The following is a 7,693-nucleotide window of genomic DNA, read 5'->3' on the forward strand; positions in this document are numbered from 1 at the left end:
ATTCCAAAAGCAAAGAGCAATATAACATGAGCCCGTAGGCTCCATAGCTTTACAAATATGGCAGCATTTAACTTTGCTGAAAGTCATTTGAGATATATTATATAATGACTACACTCCCAAGATGGAAAGAGGTCTTTGAAATCCAGTGAACTGGTTTTCCATCGTTGATAACAAATCACTGCACAGTTAGTGGCTTAAAACATCACAAATTCATTATTTTACAGGAGGTCAGAAATCTGACACAAGTCTCATTCAGCTATAACCAATGTGTTGACTGGCCTGTGATCCTTTCTAAGTGTTTGATAGGATAATTTGTTTCCTTGACTTTCCTCGCTTCTAGAGGACACGAATTCTTGGCACCCAGCCTCCCTGCCCCATATGAAAAACCAGCAAGTGGAATCTCTTTCCAACTTTTCCTTGGTGATGACCTTAGCTGGGGAAGGTTCTACATGCTTAGACTTCCTGTAATTAGATTGGTCCCATCTGGATAAACTCAAGTACCCTATTCTAAGGTTTATACTCTAAACCCTATCTACAGTAGAAGTCAGCATCTTAAAATCTCAATGGATTAAGATAAGAGAACACCCTGTGCTTGTGGGCAACAGAGAACTTTTTATTTCCTTGCTACCAGAAAAGAGATCTAGTATCTTTGCCTTCCTTCAACTGTATTAATGAACCAGGGGTGCTTTGACAAGAAACTATAGAACAGTTTGATCTGTTTTGGGGTGTCATTAACTCTGATAACTTAAAGTGCTCAGCAAGAGGCACAGTACTACTTAAATAAGTCCCTTGTTTTGAAACACCAAATGCTTTAGTCATCAGTTGAGGAAGGTGTTAAGCCTTGAGTGTGGTCTCAGTATATCAAACACTGTTCAAAGTATGCAGAGAAAGGAATCGGTGAATCAGTCCCTAGCAGATCAGACAAACTTTGACAGGAATTTGGGAAGATGGAAGCTAAAGGAAAAAGCAAGACGTGATAAAGGATTGTGACAGCAAGTGACAGAACTCCCCTGAGACTAAGGAAAGATGTAAAGATGAAAACAGTATCAGAAAAAATGAAAATTTATGAAGTTTAAATATACCCATACTTAAAATAAGATGGTAATCTCAAAGCTTTGCCAGCAGCTATCTCCTGTGTTCTCAAAGCAAAGTTATATATGATTTTTAAAAGATTTATTTTATACATTTCTCTCTGTATGTGCAGGAGTACACATATATGTGTCAATGTTAACTACAGAGACTAGAAGAACATTTGGAATCCTCTGGATCTAGAGATCCAAGTGCTTTTGATCTGCCTATTGTGAGTATTGGGATCAAAACTTGGGTTCTCTGTAAAACAGTATATGCTCTTAATGACTGAGCCAACTCTCCAGACCAATATGTCTTTGTTTTTATAAAACAATAGCTTATTGCCTGAAGTTGCTGTGGACCAACAAATTACTAGCTCATAAAATCTCCCACTTACTAGTCTTATCTAGAAATAAGTTTTCAAAATCCAGAATTCTCTGGCCTTGACTTTCAGCATTTTAAAAAGCTACACATTTCCACTATTACCTCATATGCTTCAAAGAACATGCTTTTCAGGATTCACGTTGAGTGTAAAGGAACCAAGAACATACATTAATCAAACATTAAACATCAATAACCCACCATTATTCAAGATATGTTCTGAATGCCCACAGTCTAATCAGATTTCAAACTCATTACTGATTCAACTTTAACATTTTTTAGACTTTGCTACATTGACTTGACATTCAGGCTGTGCTTTATACCAATTTTAAGATAAATTGAAGACATTCTTCGTTGAGAGATGAGATGCCTGTGGAGGTATTGAGGTCGTAATGATATGAGAGGGTTTGATATATGGACGGTTGTGTACTGGAGTGCCTAGAGGAGGCCAGCACATTAGGTGACTGTAGAAGGCAAACTCTTAAGATCTGAGATGCAGTGCTCAGTGACGTCAGGATCCTGTAGTGTTTTAAGTGATGCAGGCTTTGGTTAACCTGTGCTAGAAGAAAAACATTATTCTAGTTTCAGTCTGTTGCTCTATGACAAGAACCATTTCCAAATGGAACTTAGAGGAGGAAAGGGCTTATTTCCTCTCACAGTTTCAAATCACAGAGCATCACTGAGGGATGTTAGGGCATGAGTTCAATCAGGAACCTGAAGCAAAAACAATAGAGAAGTATTGCTTGTTGACTTAGTCTCTAACTCTCTCACAGATTCAAGATTGCATAGCTTTTTATAGACAGCAAAGGATTACCTGACTAGTAATTATGTCATCGATGGTTGGTAGATGCCTCTGAAATAACTAATAATCTAAACAATCTTCCACAGACATGTAAACAGGCCAGCCAGCAATTCCTGAATCAAAGATTTCCTCCTTGTATCGAACTGAGAGTTAAAATTAACTAGGACAGAGACACTAGAAAAGTCCCTTGGAGGACCTACAGTCGATCATGTGACATGAACAAAGATATGCCACCAAGTTTTCATACAATGTAAATAGCCATCTCTGGAGTTTGGATTTAGATGCCCTAAAGATTAGCTCATTGGGATTGGAGAGATGGCTCAGCAGTTAAGAGTTCCGACTGCTCTTCCAGAGGTCCTGAGTTCAATCCCCAGCAACCACATGGTGGTTCACAACCATCTGTAATGGGATCTGGTGTGTCTGAAGACAGCTACGGTGTACTCATATACATAAAATAAATAAGTAAATCTTAAAAAAAAAGATTAGCTCATTGATAGAGTCCCTCAGGAAAGGAGAGATTTAAGAAATACAAAAATATTTGTATCTGTAAAAGTACATGCATACATAAATGTCTATACAGTATATTCAAAATATAGAAGAATCTAAATAAATGTTTATAATGTCCAGACTCTGAAGGGAATGACAACTAAAAGATAGGCAAAGTGTAGGAGCAGAGGATCCAACTTGAAGCCACTTCAGGCAAATTTACTGTAAGAGCCTAAGAAAAAGGATGACAGTTCACGAAACACTAATAATAGCACACTATGTGTTCCCATGGACACAATTGGTATGGCGTTCATTTTCTTTTAGACTATTCTAAAGAACATTGCTATTGATGTGTCGGTGGGGGAACCTTCGTTGTTACCTCTTGTACTAAATGAAGAAGGAAATAAACTGGTTTTGTGTAGACATGTTTGTACATGTGGCTTGGGTTTACCTGGTTCAGTGAAGTGTTCAGGTCTGCTAACAGATCCCAGCAGAAAATTGAACGCCTGTAGAGGAGGTGAAAAAGAGCACAGCATCTTCCAGTGTCTTAGCATTTGAAATCAGCATGCTTCAAATGACCTTTTCATGCTATATCTTGAGATGACCATCCTGAGAGTTATAATAGGGAGGCAAGCAGAAGTGCACGACAAGTCAGACTGTTTTAATGCAGAGGAGAACTGGAAACAATATCATTGGAAGGGCATTTTGCTTGTATAGCCAGTCTCTACCCTTACCATGGAGCCTGTCCACAGACCACGTAGAGGGTGACATCAGCAACTGTTTATGCTGTACTCATATGGAACTTTCAAGAGGCCAGTATCTGGAACATGGATGTTTGACTCTTCCTCCCTCTGAATAACAATGTTTAAGCACTTCCTGTAATAGTTTCTCATTGCTATGACATAATATTCAACAAAAACCACCTTAAGGGAGAAGGAAAAGTATATTTTGATCCAGTTTGGGGATATAGTCCAAGGGAATACAGATGTCCTGGTAGCAGGAACACAGAGCATCTGCTCACACGGCATCGACAATCAGGAAGCAGAGAGAGGTGGATGCCGCTGCTCAGCTCACCATCTCTTTTCATCCAGCCCAGGAGCCCAGCCCTCGATGGTGCTGCCTACATTCAATGTGGGCCTTCATGCCTCAGGTGAGTCCATCCAAAGAATCCCTCACAGATGTCCAGATCTTTGTCCTTGATATGACTCTAAATCCTACCAAGATTAACCACTACTTACCATCAAATCCAGCACTCTTATTTTTAAAAATATGATAAAATATACCTATTTAAAACACAAAGGCAGGCATATTTAAAGAATGGCAGAAATAGGATACATCATGCATATTTTTGTGTGTAAGTTTGCATGTTCACCACCCACCTTTCTCTGTCTCCTCAGTGCTGGAACAACAGGTGCACAGCACCACACCGAGCTTTGTCATGTGGTTTCTGAGGACTGACTTCAGGAAGTTGTGCTCACATGGCAGGCATTTTGCTGACTAAGCAATCTTCACAGCTTGGCTAAACCATACTTTTAAAGCTAACCTATTGGTATACCCTATTTGTGTCTGTTCCCAGTATCATGTGGTACTCACAATATGAGATCTCCAAATCAGATAGGGGACTGCAGCATAGTGTGTGTGGTTGCCTGAACAATTCTTTTCTAGTTTCATCTTTTTGTTGTGACAAATACCAAGATCAAAGGAAACTTAGAAAAGAAAGTATTGATTTAGCTTATACTGCGCGGGTAACAGTCCATCAATGAGGCAAATCAGGGCAAAAACTGATAGGCAAGGAAGCACAGTGGAAAACATGAAGAATGCTACTTTCTGCTTCTTGTAGACTCATGGTCTGCTATGTTATATATCCCAGGACCACCAGGACCACCAGTCCAGAGATGACGCAGTCCACAATGGGCTAAACCCTCTCATCAATGAACAATCAAGAAACAATCGTTTCTTCAGAGCCCAATCCAATCTTGGTCATCCTCTGATCAAGACTCCCTCAAGTTACTGTGGGCTGTGTCAACTTGATGACTGAAGCTAACTAAGGCAGTGGTCTCCAAAATTCACAATAAAACGCTCCCCTTGAGGAGCAGTAGACCCTTGAGAGTTTCTGAGTGCAAAGGACTCTGCCCAGGCTAACAGGAATGTTTCATTATAAAAGAGGCCTTTAACAAGTTTTCTTCTCCAATCACTTAAAGACAATGTTTATCCCTTGTGTCTTTGGCCCTGTGGGGGTAGATAGTAAGTGTCATTATGAAAACAGAGTAAGCTCTCTCCAGACAGTCACTATGGCATTCTTGTATTTCCAGTCTCTAGAACTGTAAGAAAACAATTTCTACACGAAGATATTTAGTTACAACAGCATGAATGAACTAAGAAAGACATGGGCTTTTCCAGGGCCAGGACGATGGATCAGTGGGGATGATGTTATTGCTAAGCCTAACGAGCTGAGTTCAATCCTTGGAACTCACAGTGCAAGGAGGACACTCCTAAAGATTGTCCTTTTACTTTCATATGAATGCTGTGACATATGTGTACCTACATCCCTCTTACAAACACACAATAAAAAATAAAATCAAAGTTTGTGTCAATATGTTAATATTCATAAATGGGATGCTGCTGTTACAAATAAAGTAATATTGTAGAAGCCTCTTGGGAAGCAGGATCTATATATAGATAGAGGTATATATGTATATACAGAGAGAGGGGGAGAGAAATTTCTGATAAAAGCTTAAGTATAAATGAAGTATGTTACTATAAATTGAAAGCAAGACTAGCCTTGTTACTATCTTGCAAAGAAGTTGGCCGCATTGTGATCTTGTTTGCTTCAGGGAAGACAGGACTTCAGAGTGATGACTCAGAATGTTTGGCAGAAGATATCACTACGCAAATTGTTGAAGATATGGTATGTCTTCTCTTGACTGCTCACAGTAAAATTCAGAGAGAGAGAAAAACAAATCACAGATGGAATGTATAATCAAAAGATAGGCAGAATTTAAAGAGCTGGAAACTCTCAGTCTGTAAAGAATAAGAAAATTGTTGTGGGGAACACTCTAAGGGAAAGATGCAAAGCTGTTATCTGTTAAAACAATGGGAGACAACCCTAATGGCTTCAGAAATTGCTGACTGATGACCTTCCCACCTTGGAGTCAGCATACCATATTTTTTGGGATTACAATCTTGAAGAAGAATCTAACACTCATAGGGTCTCATCACTTCCTCTCATCAGTTGCACCTAAGATAGCCTCCTCTGCATCCTGTTCCCATTATTTTTGGCCACCTTGGGTGCAAATCCAGCATGTCAGGGGTGGTGTGGGATACAGTGTACACCCAACAGAAGTGTTAAGTGGAGAATCTGGGTGAAAAATACTTGGAAATTTCTTCATTAAAATACAGAGTGCAATCTTCAAAACCAGCGAGCCTCCGGACAGATATCCAAAGAAGTCTTGGGTGCCCTGGGACCCAGGCAGATGAGTGTTATGACCGTGAGAATGTCAGACCACCACAAATAGCCCACATGAGGGCATTCTTCAGCAAAATCATAGTGGTGTGGCCACTCTAATGATCTAGAAACTGTAGTACTAACATTATATATTCAACTTCAGCCTGGAAGAGCCTATGGTGATCAGTATTGACAATTATCAGGATTTAGAATTCCATGAGAGACGCACTAAGAATGTCTGTGAGGGGGCTGGAGAGATGGCTCAGCCATTAAAGGCTAGGCTCACAACCAAATATATAAGAATGTCTGTGGGGGAATTACTAGATTGGGTTAATGGAGGAGGGGAAGATCCATCCTGAAAATGAATGGCAGCATCCCATTGGCATCTGGACTAGAGTAAAAGGGAAAATCAAGCCAAGAAGCAACATTCTTGTCTTTCTGATTCCTATGTATACACTGAGAGCAGCTGTATCCTCCTCCTTGCCTCCTTCCTACCCCACCATAATGGACCATACCTTCAGACTGTGAACCAAAACAATTATTCCTTCCATAAGCATGAGAGTCATATGGATTGTAGCATTTTTTAAATCAGGTGTTTTCTACTTTTATCAGTACTTTCTGCCAGTAATGGGGAAAATCACCAATGCAGAGACACAGACCAATACCGCACGCTCTGCAAGCCACCAGAGTGTGTGGCTTGACCATCAAAGTTATAAGGTCTGGGTTTCTCTACACTTCAAGCCCAGGCCCCACTCCAATACAGTGTCTCTAAACAGTGGTCCATGGAGCCCAAATTGATGAATTCGGGCCTTTAAGATGTAATGATTGCTCTACCTGCTTCCACTTCCTTCTTCCCTCGATTTCTTTGTTGAAGTGGAAATATCTATCAGACATGTGTATCACCATTATACTTCTTCACCTTATTTTAAAGATTAATATAATTACATAATTTCTCCCTTTTCTTTTCTCCCTCCAAACACACCTATATAACCCTACTTGGCCTCTTTCAAATTCACAACCTCTTTTATTATTAATTATTATTACATTCAAATATATATGTAAATGTATGTATATATTTATTATTTTTCTAAGTATAGCTGCTCAATCTGCATAATTTATGTTGAGAAACTTATGTTGAGAAACAGTCAGTATTGGAAATATATATGTTTTTCTTAATGATAAAATGCCTTGCCCATGTCTAGTCAATATTTATATGGAGCTTTGAATTTTTACTTCAAAGTCAATGTGAAATGAATTAAGACTTAGGGGAACTTTTGAGATTTAATTAAGTGTGTGTGTGTGTGTGTGTGTGTGTGTGTGTGTGTGCATATTTGTGGGTCTAAAGAATAAATGTTATAACCTGCATGTTAGCGTCTTTCTAAAATTCATATTGAAATTTCATTCACACTATAATAATAGCAGATAGCCTTTAAGAGGCAGTTAGGCCATGATGACTCTTTGCTTGGGGCTGGGATTTCTGACATTGTAAACACTTTGCAGAGAGTGAGTTT

Source organism: Rattus rattus, chromosome 10 (assembly GCF_011064425.1).
Source record: "Rattus rattus isolate New Zealand chromosome 10, Rrattus_CSIRO_v1, whole genome shotgun sequence".
NCBI classification, from domain to species: Eukaryota; Metazoa; Chordata; class Mammalia; order Rodentia; family Muridae; genus Rattus; species Rattus rattus.